The 15,128-nt window shown below is 44.8% G+C and overlaps 1 long non-coding RNA gene and 4 other non-coding genes across 5 annotated transcripts; 3 read left to right on the top strand and 2 right to left on the bottom strand.

Annotated features, from left to right (window-relative positions):
• Positions 1-37: 37 nt before the first annotated feature.
• Positions 38-9,658, bottom strand: LOC121136957. The gene is made up of 3 exons (XR_005874145.1): positions 9,510-9,658; positions 702-929; positions 38-492 (listed from the first exon to the last, which is right to left on the bottom strand). It is a non-coding gene; the product is annotated as an uncharacterized LOC121136957 (long non-coding RNA).
• Trnal-cag lies at positions 7,805-7,887 on the bottom strand. The gene has a single exon. It is a non-coding gene; the product is annotated as a tRNA-Leu (tRNA).
• Trnag-ucc lies at positions 8,261-8,332 on the top strand. The gene has a single exon. It is a non-coding gene; the product is annotated as a tRNA-Gly (tRNA).
• Positions 9,265-9,336, top strand: Trnad-guc. The gene has a single exon. It is a non-coding gene; the product is annotated as a tRNA-Asp (tRNA).
• A 1,828-nt stretch (positions 9,659-11,486) lies between the features above and the next one.
• Trnan-guu lies at positions 11,487-11,560 on the top strand. The gene has a single exon. It is a non-coding gene; the product is annotated as a tRNA-Asn (tRNA).
• Positions 11,561-15,128: the final 3,568 nt, after the last annotated feature.

A 15,128-nucleotide genomic window follows, 5' to 3' on the forward strand; every position in this document is an offset into this window, starting at 1 on the left:
GCTGGATTAATTTCCAAAAGTCGACCTCCGTGTTTCAAGCATTCATTCTTTTAAGACAAGCCCCGAACCACTATTTACATTTTAGAAACTATGGTTTTGTTTGCGTGGTAACACGCGCAGGGCTTTCTGAAGCGGGGGGGAGGGGTGTTGGGGTGGGTTGGGTTGGGTGGGGCAGTTGAGTGGGGGAGCGGGGAGAGGGATGGGGTCCAGCCACTCTATTCTCGCCTCTCCGGGCATCTGGGTCCAAATTTTCTGCGGGAGTCAGCGCGGCCGGTGGTCGTGGCTGGGTCCGAAGGCTTGGATGGGAGCAGAAGGTGCAGGAAGGTTCTCGCCAGCGAGGGAAGGAGGAGACAGGGCTTCTACTCCGGATAAGAAGCCGGTGGCGCTGAAACTGACCCATCCCAGCTAGTCTGGCTTGAGAGACAGCGAAAGGACGGCAGCGTTGAGCACTACCAACTCCCGCCACCTCGAGCATCGAAGTCCTCTTCCAACCTGAGTGCAAGAAGCCGGTCTCGATCTCTGTGAGTTCGAGGCCAGCCTGGTCTACAGAGCGAGTTCCAGGACAGCCTCCAAAACAATACAGAGAAACCCTGTCTCGAAAAACAAAAACAAAAACAAAACAAAACAAAACAAAACAAAAAACACACACAAAAAAAAGAAAGAAGAAGCCATGTCTGTCCGTCCCTAGGGGGAAATGGTACCTTGAAAATCAACTTCTTGTGCGAAGGTGTGGGCTTCCACACGTCCATTACTCATGTAACATGTTCATGTTCAGACTTCTTTTCTGCACCCCCCTGGAGCCCGTGGAGATGACCCTGAGCCATGCCAAGATGGTCAAGGCCCAAACCCATGAGGTCATCTTAGTGGGTGATTCTACTCGTATCGCTAAGGTGGAGAAGCGTCTGTAAGACTTCTTCAACGTCAAGAATCTGTAACAAGAACATCAACCGAATGAGACTGTGGCCCGTGGGCCTGCTGTGCAGGTGGCTGTGTGGATGGTAGACAAATCCAAGAAGGTGCAGGATCTTCTGCTGGGTGTGTCCCCTTCGTCCCTGGGGCTGGAGACGGTGAAATGATGGCCACATTAATCCGATGGAGTGCCACTATCCCTACTAACCAGACCCAAGCCTTCACTACTCCGCCAACCAGCCTGATGCAGGTGAATGAGGGTGAGGAGCAGCAACCCGCTGGGCAGCTCTCAGCATTCCTCCTGCTCCACGTGGAGTCCCCCAGATCAAAGGAAACGTTGACATGGACGCCAAAGATATCTAAAGTGCGACAGCCGCTGGCAGGAGTCACGCAAGGCTAACAAGATCACCAGTGACAGGGGCCAGCTCAGCGAGGAGGAGGTGGAGAGGGTGGTTCACGAAGCTGAGGGTGGGGTCCAGAGGGACAGATTTCAGAAGAGGACAGATGCAAAGGACTAGACGAGTGTCAGGAAATCCTGCCTGGCAGAGCACAACGAGTTAGCAGGCAAGGAGCATATCACCAGAGGGCTCGGGAGCAGACCTGCTGCCCCATCTTCTGCAGGTTTTAGGCGGGGTCTGGTGCTCCTAGGGGAAGCCATAGTGGAGCTCAAGCTTGCCAGGAGACGCCTAGTACTGGCCCCATAACTGAGGAAGTTGATTGAATGCCCTGTCATGATGTGTCATCTATGTCTATAAGGGCAGGACTTAAGGGTCTTCTAGACTCTTCTATAATCCTTCAGAGGTGAACAGGGGTATCTTGCCCTGAAAGCTGGGAGCTTTTTTCTCATTATGTTCTATAATTGAGGTCTGTGTTGTTTAATTTGTTTTTTAAATCCACTTCTTGAGGGATGTGATGGTGCACACCTTTTATCCCAGCATTTAATCTCTGAGTTCAAGGCCATCCTGGTCTACATAGCGAGTTCTAGGACAGCCAGGACTATGTAGAGGGACCATGTTTCAAAAAACAAACAAATAGACAAATCCACTTCTCCCATTAAAAACAACAACAACAAAAACCCAAAAGCTACTTCATCATGACCGTTTGTGTGGCATTTTGCCACTGTCTTCATCTATATTTCATTTAACTTGCAGTTGCATGAATTGAATTTTTATGTGCAATATAGTTGTAGATCTAATAAACTTTTTAAAAAATCCTACTTTGTTTTTATTCCAACCAGTTAAGTACATGATCAGGCTCAGTTTTTGTTAGGACCGTATAAGGAAGTCCATTCCATCTTGCCTTGAGTTCAGAGAGCTCAAATCACTCCTATGGTCTCTAAGACATTAGCTTAAGGGCTACAGGATGCCCTGGCCTCGGTGGTGAATGACTCCTATCTAAATAACAACAGACTTGGGCTCAGGCGAGTTTACTCTCACCCTGAAGGCTAGATGATACAAGCAGCTGTGATGGCCTGATGGCCGAGCAGTGGGTGCAGCTAAGGAGTGTCTTTAGGACTAAAGGAAGTAATTGCTATCTGCCCTTTATACACGACAATAGAAGTCTTCTGCCATTGTCCCACCTTTGGTTGGTGTATGAATAAACTGAGGCGCATTCAGTATTGACTGAAACTGCTTTCCTGACACTATTTTATGTCTCCATCTTTCCTTTAACGTCTATCGCTAGCCTTTCCCTTATTCATACTCCCCCACGCAGTAGCGGACCCGGGGCTTGATCTGCAGCCCTACAAACACCAGTCCACGACATATGTGGAGCTAATACAGATGGCATGTGACAAGTTTTCAGAAGCATTTTTGCAGCAGAAGCAAATGTTGAAGGAGGTTGTGAAGGAAATCAACAAGACTATATACAAGATATCTTTCTTTAAAATTAGTTTGTATTTTTACTTATTTTTTTTTCTTTTTGGTTTTTTTGAGACAGGGTTTCTCTGTATTGTTTTGGAGGCTGTCCTGAAACTTGCTCTGTAGACCAGGCTGGCCTCGAACTTACAGAGATCCGCCTGCCTCTGCCTCCCGAGTGCTGGGATTAAAGGCATATGCCACCAATGCCTGACTCAGATATGATTTTCATATGGGACCCTAAGGTAAAATTATATGCTGGAAATTTAGTTTGTCAGCATTACTGCACTAATAAATAGTTTACATTATTGTTTGGTTTGTTTGTTTGTTTGCTTGCTTTGGTGTTTTTTGAGATAGGGTTTCACTATGATTCCTTGACTGGCCTAGAACTCACCGTATAAACCAGGCTTGTCTCTAACTCACATAGATCCTCCTGCCTTCTCCAGAGCTTGGATTAAAGGCATGGGTCACCGGGCTGGGCCCACTCACATGCTTAGTTTAATCAGGTCATTTAATTGTTCTTTTGGAGTAAGACCGCCTAAGTCTGTAGGTAGGAGAGAGTTGGTCTGGGGAGGTAATCAAACTTCGGGTGGGCGGGGCATTGGTGGCGCCCGCCTTTAATCCCAGCACTGGGGAGGCAGAGGCAGGCGGATCTCTGTGAGTTCGAGGCCAGCCTGGTCTACAGAGTGAGTTCCAGGACAGCCTCCAAAACAATACAGAGAAACCCTGTCTCGAAAAACAAAAACAAACAAACAAAAAAAACTTAGGGTGGTCCTGTCTCTGTGAGAGAAAGAGCATGGTCTCTGGTTTCGGATGAGGTTAGGAGCGGAGTAGGAGGATAGTAACATCAACATACCAGTCTGCTTAGTGTTCCAGCTCCTCCATAAACTACTGTGCAAATTAAACTCTCCACACTTCAAAATCCCCTTCCACATAGCGGGAATATGGCAGTAGCACTTCTCTGTATTGTTTGAGGGATCAGGAGATGTAAGAGGTGGAGAAGAGTGTTAGACATTTAGCACACTGCTGACAAGCATAAGTTGTTACTAGTTAGGATATTTGGGACACCCAACCAATCCAGTAGCAAGTACCGTGGGCACAAGTGTGGAAGTCAGAGGACAATTTGATGGAGTTGGTTCTCGACTTCCACCTTTAGGTAGCGTTTAAGATAGAACTTGGGTCACCAGGTTTATGTTCTGAGCCATCTTGCTCTCCTCTTATTTAAAGATGGATATTCTTTTTTAATCTTTTTTATTAACTTATTTTTTACATTCAAATCCCAGTTCCCCCTTCCGCTTCTCCTCCTGCTCCCCCCTCTCCCCCCCCCATCTGCTTCTCAGAGAGTAAAGATGAATATTCTAAAGTACAAAGAGGTCAAACAGGTTGTTCAAGGCCATATAATTATTACAAGAACAGAGAGGGACAGCTCAACTTAAAGACCCATTCTCAAGTGACTGAAACTGGGAAAATACCGTCCAGCTCAGCAAATGACAAGGATAAGCTTGCCTGGTTTCATTGCCTGTTCAGTCCATTCCACCTCTGTCTCAGGAGCTGTGGGATGCTTCAGCCTCAGAAAGGAACGTGAGCTTGCCTGGAGCAATGCTTCTTTGTATTGAGTTGGGTAATCTCTTTCTGGTAAAGAGGAGGTTACACTAACAAGTCATTTGTCCCTGGACTTCATTTTTAACTGTGTTGTTTCTGAATTTGATTCACATGCTTTGCAATCTGGCTTTGCATTAAAAGCAACTTTAAAAAAAAAAAAGCATTGAGCCGGGCGTTGGTGGCGCACGCCTTTAATACCAGCACTCGGGAGGCAGAGGCAGGCAGATCTTTGTGAGTTTGAGATCAGCCTGGTCTATAAGAGCTGGTTCCAGGACAGCCTCCAAAGCCACAAAGAAACCCTGTCTCGAAAAACCAAAAAATAAAATAAATAAAATAAAAAATAAAAAAAAAGCATTGAGGGCAGGCCAAGAAAGAGAATTGTATAGAGCAACCCCCTTCCTTTCTTTTTAACTTATAACATTAACTACTTCAACTTGTTCTTCCAAAAAGGAACAATGATGCAGGATTTCAGACTTCTTAGCATTCAACAGCATACCTTTCTCTTTTAATATTGGAAAACATATATATTTGTTGTAAAAACACCCCAGATCCTCCAATATTAGTATTAATTTTCTATACCAAGATTTTGACAAATTAAGTTCTGCATCTATTTTTAAGTGGCCATTGCTGACCATTTAGTTTGTTTGAAAAGTGTTTCTTATATAATTGGCCATTACAGACCCTTTGGCTGTATGATACAGTCTTAGGGTGTTTGCACAGCCTTAGGAACTGACCTGTCAGGAGGCAACAAGGGAATGAAGGAAAGACAAATACATACGAACCTATGGGCACTTAGAAAAGCTAGGGTCAAGTGGATTAGGATGGAGAAACCACAGCACCTGGGTAGCTCCATGTGTTTGTTATGTACAGTTAAACAGTGAGTGAGGTCATTGGTACAGCTTAATGAGGAGGCAGACTTAGCTAAATCTCACTAGCAGCAGTCTCTATAGGGAGCAGTCTCAGGCCTTAAACATCCAGGGGGAGAGAGTTATGGTGGGCCTTGTCTGCACACACGGTCAACATCCATGCTCAGGCCAGAGGAAGGCTGCATTCATGTCAACCGCACACATTCACTCAGGACGTCAATCGCTTGGGGTTTCCTCCGCTCTCACAGCTTGACCTTGATTATTGTAATCACAACTATGTTTACTCATTCCTCTAAGCAACTAAAACAAATTAAATCAGCATACACACCCATTATTAAGAAATCAAATACTGCTATGGGTAATTCTTGCCCTGCTATCAATTCTTCATAGGCAATTACTTTAAAGGTTTTTTTTTTGGTTTTGTTTTGCAGTAATTTTACATTAATAGAGGAATTGCAAAGATATCCTGAAAAATTACTGCATATCTCTGCCAGCCAACTCCTCCTAATGTTAAGATGTTCTATAACCAACTTACCAAACTTCAGAAAAATATCATTGGAAAACTACTAATTGAGCTGTTGACTTTATTCAGGTTTCACATTTCCTACTAATGAGTCCTTTTTCTGTTTCAGAAGGTTGATGTCGGATATCACATTACACCGACTTATCGGGCTTCCTAAACGATATACACTCTGTAATAGTTTCACATTGTTTTTCATGAGCTTGACATTTTTAAAGATAGGTCAGGTATTTTATAAATGATCTCTTAATTTTGATTTGTGATTTTATTTTTAAAAATGTTATTTTTATTATGCGGAGGCCAGAAAAGGGTACTGCTGGATTCCTAGAGCTGGAATTACAGTTGGTAGTGAGCTGTCTGATACGGGTACTGACTACCAACAACCAAACTTAGGTCGTCTGGGACAAGCGCAAGTGCTCTTCACCGCTGAGCCGGGTCTCCAGCCCTGAGTGTCCAATCTAAAAATATTTCTATTAAATTTGTTCTTTTACAGGACATGTAGCACTCAAGAGGCAGAGGGGAGGATCCTGCGGTTTTGACGTCAGCCTGGTCTACCTAGCAAGTTCTAGGCCAGCCAGAGCTATAGAGTGAGATTCTGCGAACAAACAAACAAACAAACAAATAGACAATTTCACATACCTATAGAGGGCATTTTAATTATTGCCACCCACATGTCTCTTATTTTTTAAACAGCTTTTATTTATCTTTTGACAGTTTCCTACAAGCACACAATGTATCCTTCTGAAGACTCCTCCTACTCCTCCTACTTCTCCTTCTCCCTTCCGCATCCCTGGCACCCACCCACTCCGGTCTTCAGGTCTTCTCCTTTCATCCTGTCTCACTGAGTCCCGTTAGCACAGTCTGCGGGAACCTTGACCGTTGTAGTCGACTTGATCTTGTTCAGGTACCCACAGCTGCTGTGAGTTCATGAGAGCTCAGACATGTCACGACCAGAAGACAACGTTCCACAGCTCTCCTTCCCGTCCTCCAGCTCGCACATTCTTTCTGCTCCCTCTTCCCTGCATCTTGGGAGGCTGATATAGATGTTTAATTTTGGGCTGAACACCCCACAGTCGTGTACTTTCTGTATTTTGACCAGTTTTGAGTCTCTGCATTAGCAGTTGCCCATTGCAGACATTAGCATCTCTGTGAAGATGAGAGCAGTTCTAATCTGTGTGTATAAGCAAATTACTCAGAAGGCAGTTTGACACATCCATTAGTAAATAACAGTAGTAGGTCCTCTGAGGGACTTAAAACCCTAGGTCATGAGCTTTAACCTGGTTTACAGTACCAAGAACACATTTCCTGATAGAAGGCCTCTCAAATCCAATCTAAAAGTGGTTGTCACCCCCATGACTTTCATGTCATTATTGCGCCAGTGGGCACATCACTTTGAAAACAAAGCTTATTTTAATTGTGTATGCATGTGCGTCTTGTGTGTTCTTGTGGCCTGAACAACATGGACACTAGCCACCAGGGAGGAAACTTCTGGCTAGTTCAAGGTTTATTTGTCTATGTCCAGAAGCTGTAGTATGTTGTGTCTTCAGCACATACAGCATGGTGGGCAACCAAGTCGGGTGACAATGGCCTCTGGAACTTCTCTGACTAATAACTCGTACAGAGGGAGTCTGCCCTTGATGCTGTGGTTTTCCTTTAATAACTTGAGTCTTCTGGGGGAACGCTGACTTTTTTCTTGGCATGATTAACACTTTTGTGGAGAATAACACAGAAATGAAAGTACTCAAGCCATCACATTATGCACTGGGTACATGTACATCTGTCTGTCAGTGTGACCAATCAGAGGTGATGCTACTTTTAATGCTTGGCTCATGTTTCTTTTAAGAATTTTCTGACATGTCTAACATCTGTTTTGTTATGTATGTCTCTCCTAAAATTAAAAGATAATGGATTAAGGAATTTGTCTTAGTACCCTTTTCTCAATAACATGAACCATATATGCCTGTGTTAGGATTATGACCTCTTTTTTTTCCAAAACACACACCATAAATGCCGGTGTTAGGGTTTTTTCACAGAAAGAAAAAAATAAGTACTGTCAGAAGTGGGATTCGAACCCACGCCTCCAGGGGAGACTGCGACCTGAACGCAGCGCCTTAGACCGCTCGGCCATCCTGACACAGGAAAGTACTTTCCATAATTTCTTATAAGCTTATCAACACTGTTGCAGCAGCTCTCACTTGCTTTTGTTTGCCTATGACTTCAAAGAAACGCGAACTCTTCCGGAATGCGTTACAAAGCAGGAGAAGTGAAAGTGGGTGACAGGTCTTTCCTATCTCCTACTTTTTCTTCACTTTAAGCTTTCCATCTCTTCTGAGGACCTTTCGGGCTCCTCTTGTCCAGAGGACCGAGTCAGACCAGGGAGGATTTCCTACCTGCCACCTTCCTTCCTAAATTGCCTAGCCGAACCTGGTAGGAAACAAACTTAGAACGCCGTCGACAGATTTTTTTCACTTGTATTATGGAGGCTAGAGGAAACCGGTAGCCGTGGTGCGTTGGTGGTATAGTGGTGAGCATAGCTGCCTTCCAAGCAGTTGACCCGGGTTCGATTCCCGGCCAACGCATTTTGTTTTCTTTCCCACTTGCATAAGTCAAAGTTCACACAGGTTTCTATTTTATATCGTTGAATGAAACCAGCGCCAAGTTGGGCCCGGATTAGGTTATTGAAGGTGTTTCACCTTTTCTGTTTTGGGAATCTTCTGGAGTCTGAGATCTCTTGTTAGAATCTCATACAGGCTTCGGTATTCGAGAGGATCACACAGTAGGCGTGAGTTCCTGAGCGTTTCGAAACTGGATCGTGCGTATAAGAATCGTATTTACAATTTTTATTTTAATTGAATTAATCGAAATAAGTAATCAATGGAGCTTAACTAAGTGGAAAAAAATCTAAACGGCTGCTCATTTCGACTACTGAAGACCTTGGAAGCAAGGAAAAGACGTGTGTATTTTTTATTTTTTATTTATGACATCTATATAGTACTATTTGTTCTTCCTATTAAACTTTGAGTGTAAAATACATTCCAGACTTTGAAGACTAAGAAATTTATAATCTAATTTTTTGTATTGATTACATGTCGAAATAATATTTTGGATGTCTGGGGATTTATTAAATGATTAATAGGATTTGTTAAACTTATCGAGTTTTTTATTGTTAAATGTGTTCTTTCATCATTTTACACATAGACAATGACTTGTTTAAGTTCACCTCGTGTCCGTCCTCTTTTATTTCCCTCTCTTGTGGTTCCTCCTTTCTCCCTTCAACCCCTTTTCGACTTCCGTGTCTTTTGTTTTGTTTTGTGATCCACTGATACTAACGAGGAACCTGTTTCTACTGTTGAATCTGGCTCTTAGAAATTGGCAGGTACATGAATTTTCCACATTGTCTTTGTTAGAATCCCGATCTAGATAAAATAAAATTTTACTAAGTTCTAGGAGCGAGGGAATCACTTAAAAATGCCTTTCTTGAGCAGCCACTTCCTCACTGCTCTCGCGGTTGTCCTCGTTAGTATAGTGGTGAGTATCCCCGCCTGTCACGCGGGAGACCGGGGTTCGATTCCCCGACGGGGAGACTAGCTTTTCTTTTTTTAAATATCCTTTCTATCTTTGATCAGTCTTCCTGCTATGCTAAAGAGGGATAATCACTTTTAAAAACTCAACTCTTTAATGTCAAGACCCTGTCTCTTTCTGTAACCAAATTAGTGGGAAATGGGCAGCGACTATTCAGTAAGTGAAGGTACTTACCCCTGCCTGTATCTACAGCTTAGACAATTTCACACTTCCTCAAACACGCGGCACCACGATGATTCCTACCTATGATGCAGCCGAGGTCAGACCAAGTTTTCAAGGCCGAGCTCCCTTCCACTGTCACACTGCAGGTGCGTAGATTTGGCGAACAGCCACCCATCCTGCACGTGACGACACAGAATAACAGAGATGTCCTGCCTGAACCTAGCACAGAAGGAGGGAGCGTGGTCTGAGTGAAGAACGGGAGGCCTGCCTTTTGTTTTAATGTTGGTTGTTTTACATTACTATGGAAAAGCTGCTTTGGGGGCAATGATTTGATTGTTTCGGCAAGACTTTGTTATCTGCATTCATACATTGGATCCACGAGACCCTTTGCAGTATCAAAGTCCTGCGAAGCACAGTCCCTTTTAAGAATGTGGTTTGTATAGTCAAACAGGTTTCCAATCGCGTTCGTTTTGATTACTTCATTGTGTTAAGCTGCATCTATGCCGTTTCCAGTGTTTTCCCGTCGTCTGGGTGATAACACTTGGAATATCTGCTTGATGCTCTCCCGTCTTTCACCTACACCTTGGCCAGGCTAGAATTTCTCCTTAGCTTGTGTCCTGTTCAGGGAGGCAAGGGTTTGAGAGGAGGCTTTGTTTTGTTTTGTTTTGTTTTTCAGAATTGACTGTCCCTCATATGGTTCTCCTTTCTGGGATTTACTCCTTCAATGTTTGGCCTTTAAAATATTGTACGAAGGCTTAGTATTATCTCTACTATATGAGAACCATTTATTGGAATGACACCCATATTTAGGTTAAGACTTAATGAAGCAGTGCAGTGTGTAATTAAGTCGTGGGGTATACTGTGTTCCTGGTATGTTGCCTTGGCATGGTATGGCGCTGGAACAACAGCTGGGAACTAACATTTGGATTCACAAACAAAATCCAGAGAAAGCTAACTGGGAAAACTCGAACCCAGTGACACGCCTCCTCCAACGAGGCCACATACCTTAATTCGTCCCAAACAGTTCCACCAATTGGAATCAAGCATTCAAATATATGATCCTATGGGGGCCATTCTCATTCAAACCTCCACAAAGTGCAGAAACCATTTCAATGGAACGGTCATGTGGTAACATACATACATACAATACGTAGTAACCTACATATGTGATATATATATATATCACAAAACATATGTGCATGTAAAATATATGCATGTATAATTTCTGCAATAGGTATCTATGTTCGTATGAAATCTTTGAAATTATTGACCTGCACTTACACCGAGTCTCAGAATCAGTGGAAGATGATATAGAAACAGTCACAAGGAGATACTAGCGTGTGGGGGCCCCAGGGGAAGTCCTGAGACCTGTGCGACACAGAAAAAAAAAAACGACTCATTAGACCCCAACCCTGATGAGGACCATTAAGCTGAAGGCAGAAGAATAAGGGAACTGTGCCCTTTGGTATTCGTTTGCAGATGTGTCATCGTTAATGTCGTTGACTTACACGAATTTTTAAATTTCCCGTTTTGCTTGGGAGACTCATGTGCCAGCAGGCTGTGTGTGATTTGTTTTGTTGTAAGAACCCTTAGTACTCTTTGCCAGACTTGCCTGGGAACGTAGTGGTTATGTAAAAAATAATGACTTAATGAATCAGTACTTACGCACGCACAGTTGCTTACGTAAATTATGTAGACCAGCAACGTTTCTGAGCAAAACTAACTGAATTTCCAAACTCAGAGAGTATCGATTCTGGATTTCCCAAAGGCTCTTGGTTCGTTCATTCTCTTGTGCTCCTCTATTCTCAACCTCAGTGCGTAGAACCCGGACCCGTTCCTTATCGAAGTAGGCGCTGGTGGCCTCCGTTACTGTGTTCACGGCAGGATACCTCCAGTTTCGATTTCAATTTCAACCACAATTTTTGGCAGCTATAGGCAACCAATATATCCTTTAGTGAACTGACTTGACAGCAGCCCTAAGCACCATCTGTCTCTGTGGCGCAATCGGTTAGCGCGTTCGGCTGTTAACCGAAAGGTTGGTGGTTCGAGCCCACCCAGGGACGGACAGGAGTATTTTGTGAATTTCACATTCTTGAAATGTGTCGAATCTCGGAGCTCAAAGCTACATTTCTCAGCGTAACCGGCTGGATCCTGACATTCTTAATGTTGGGGTTATAAACCCCTCGGCCCACGTGTTATGGAGCTGTCTTTTGTTTTCGCAGTTAAGCTTGCAGTTTCACGGCTGACGTTACATCGGAAAGCAGACATTTTGTGGGAGTTTGGACGTTCAGTCCTCATGATCCGAAGACGACTTCTGTATGTGTCCCGAGGAAACTGTGCCTGGGTTTCTTGACTCCCCAATCCCTCCCGGCTACCACTCCTTACTTCCTCCTTAATCTCAACCCCATCTGGTAGGACCTCGAGGGGTTCCCTTTCTCCGTCCTTTAATTCTCGGCTCCTGTAGCTGCCCCAGAATCTGGAAACTCCGTACCCGAGCACCCGATCAGCGTCAACTCCCTCAATACCTGGCGCCATCCGATGCCATCTCTTTAAGCTCGGACAGCAAGGTCTTATAGCGAGTGGCCTCAGAATCCAACCCCTCCAACACTCCCCGGTCTCCCTCACTGCCTCTTTTAGACCCCAAAAACTTCATCTCCTAAACCCAGTTTGATTTTTAATACTTTGGCCTGCACTTCCACCTTCTTTCTTTCTTCGCCTTTCATGCCTTCACCCAGAACGAGCCTTCTCTGCAGGGTTCCTCCACCTCCCCACTAGCTGCCCGCCCTCCTGTTTAGCTGGCTGGAACCGAAGCTTCTGGACGACCCAGGAGGAAACCGAGTTCTTCATGTGCTCTTTGCAGCCCCCACGATCACTGCTGGCCCTTTGTAGTGAGGAAGGCAAGCACAGGAGACATTTTGCTACCCTGGTCTTGGTTTACTACACTCATTCTTGCTATAATGCAAGAGGCAGACTAGTTTCTCCACCTGAATGACTCCGGCACACATACCCTTCCCCAAACAATGCTTGGAGCAATGTCATAACCCTCCCACACTCAACCTGCACTGGGCTATACATATTCCATCTCTGAAAAATAACTTGTCTCCCTACCCCTGGCAACAACCAAATTAATAGTTTCTACTACTATTCAAGAGCATGGTATGGCCAGGCGTTGGTGGCCCACAACTTTAATCCCAGCACTCGGGAGGCAGAGGCAGGTGGATCTCTGTGAGTTTGAGGCCAGCCTGGTCTACAGAGCGAGTTCCAGGACAGCCTCCAAAGCCACAGAGAAAAACCCTGTCTCAAAAAACCAAGAGCATGGTATGAAGAGCAGAAGAATAGTCCCAACCTGAACTGGTTTGGGGTACATGCCCTTTGGCAACCTTTTAGGGAGACTCTCCTACTTACCATCATATGCTTAGGCACCATATGCATGTGACTAAAATCATGTATTCTGGGAAGGGTCATAGAAACAGAAAAGCTGAGTTTTTCTGATTTTTACTAAGACACCTTTGGTCAACAGAACCGTCTTCACCTTTCTGGGAACTTGTGCTGTATATTTGCTCATTCAACACGGGTGGGTCATTTGCTGCTTTCCTTTCAACCCTACCCCACCCCTCGGTGGCTCAGAACTGACTGATGCCCCTGGCCCACTCATAAAGACATTTCATTATGACATGCTCTGAGACCATCCCAATTCTGGTAGAGACGCCTCAGGACAACTCAAGCTGATGTCACACGTGCAACTTATGACCTCACTTAGACCTCACTGGTCCAGGCAGATAACCTTATCTCTGGGCTCAGACGGTGATGTCTTCCTGGCTGCCCTAGGCACCCCTGCTCTCTTTTTCTTTTTTAGATTTATTTAATGTATATGAGGGTTTTGCCTGCGTACAGATACACACTACATTTGTGTTTGGTGTCTGGTGCCAGTGGAAGTCGGAAGAGGGTGTGAGATCCCTTAAAACTGGAGCTACAGATGGTTGTGACCCAGCCTGTGTGTTCTGGAAATCAAATTCAGCAAGTGCTCTTTACTGATGAGTTCCCTCCCCTGCTCGTTACAATGAAAACACACACACACACACACACACACACACACACACACACTTGACATAGAGCTAGAGGGATGGATGGCTCATTGGGAGAACACTTCTTGCGGAGACACTGAGCTCAGTGCTCAGCACCCACAAGGTGGCTAACAACCACGTGTAACTCCCTCTTCTGACCTCTGGAAACACCAGGCACATACGTGGTGTGCATACACACATGAAGGCAAAATACTCATACAAATGAAAATACATAAATCTAAATACTTTGATAGTTTCATACATGTTTACAATGTATTTTGGTCATTCTCTGTAAAAGAAAAGGCAGGTATGATCTGGTGGCCAGCCTACTTGGCACAATGCACTTTTAAATAAGAAGTATGGCATACCCTGTCCCAGAAGTCAGAACACCGAATTCTGAAGTAATGTGAGTAGCTGGTAGCTGGCTTGTTTACACTCTCCATGTCTCCTTTAATGTGATTCTCCCTAATAGAGACCCTGGTGGTATGAGAGCTCACTATGCAATCTGAGGTACTGTACTAACCAATCGCAGTCAGTAGGTTTCCACCGTATAAGTAAGTGGCTCTTCACATGCAACAAAGCAGATGCTGGTCTGCGGGGGTCCAGCCTGTATCAGTCCTATGCTATAGTGGTCATCTATCTTGGATTGGTGTCTTTGGGGCTGTGTTAGGAACCAGTCGAACAGCCCCGGGTTCAACCCTGAGTGGGAGAGTGTGGATCAGGGAAGTCCTAGCTACCCAACAGTGTTAAGAACGACACAGAGACATCTTGTCATTTCAGGAGGGCCCTCAGTCCATACTGGAGACACCAGTTTATTTAAGCATCCCCTTAAATGGCTTTCTAAAAGTGGTGGGGGTGGGGTGGGTAGCTGGGGGGTGGTACGGGCAGAAGACATCTATTTTCATGTGTATAGGGTTGACTAGGAAACACTTCCTTTAACCCTAGAGATGGTCCTAGAGTGCATGTACACAAGTCCCCAGACCTCCCATAATGCACTTCTCAAGTCTTTAGGTATGTCTCACTGGTCCCCAGGCATGTCCCACTAGCCCCCATGATGGGTGTGGGGCCTAGGTCTATTGTTAGGCAAACTAGAAGCCATTCTCCACCGTGGCCAGGCCATAGCAGGTAACCAGCCAACATCTAAAGGACAATAGCAGATTCAAGCTCCTGGAATTGAGCTGAGGCCTACACCGAAATATCATATTTGGGCCCCGACACTATTCATTGAAACTGTCTCCAGAGAAGTTCATCTTCAGGCCCTTTACCAACCTACAGGCATTGCTGTCTTGTTGGGGGGTGCCTGGGTTATGATGGCAATCCTCACCCCCCACTACCTTCTCACTCCACTGAAGCCCCTCTTCTTCTGAACAAGTCCCTCTCCAACTTTCTTTCATGTCTTGTTTGTTTCCCATTGAGTTTAATTTGGGTTACTTGTATGAGAACAGGTGGTAGGTTAATTACTGGAACAAGGGGAATTTACAGAGCCTACAAGACAGAAGAAAGGGACTTCCTCCTCCCTCCTCTCAGAAATCAGCTGGCTCTGGCTGCTCAGGGAGGAGTGAGACCT

This window comes from Mesocricetus auratus, unplaced genomic scaffold (genome assembly GCF_017639785.1).
Source record: "Mesocricetus auratus isolate SY011 unplaced genomic scaffold, BCM_Maur_2.0 Super-Scaffold_100676, whole genome shotgun sequence".
Classification (NCBI taxonomy): Eukaryota; Metazoa; Chordata; class Mammalia; order Rodentia; family Cricetidae; genus Mesocricetus; species Mesocricetus auratus.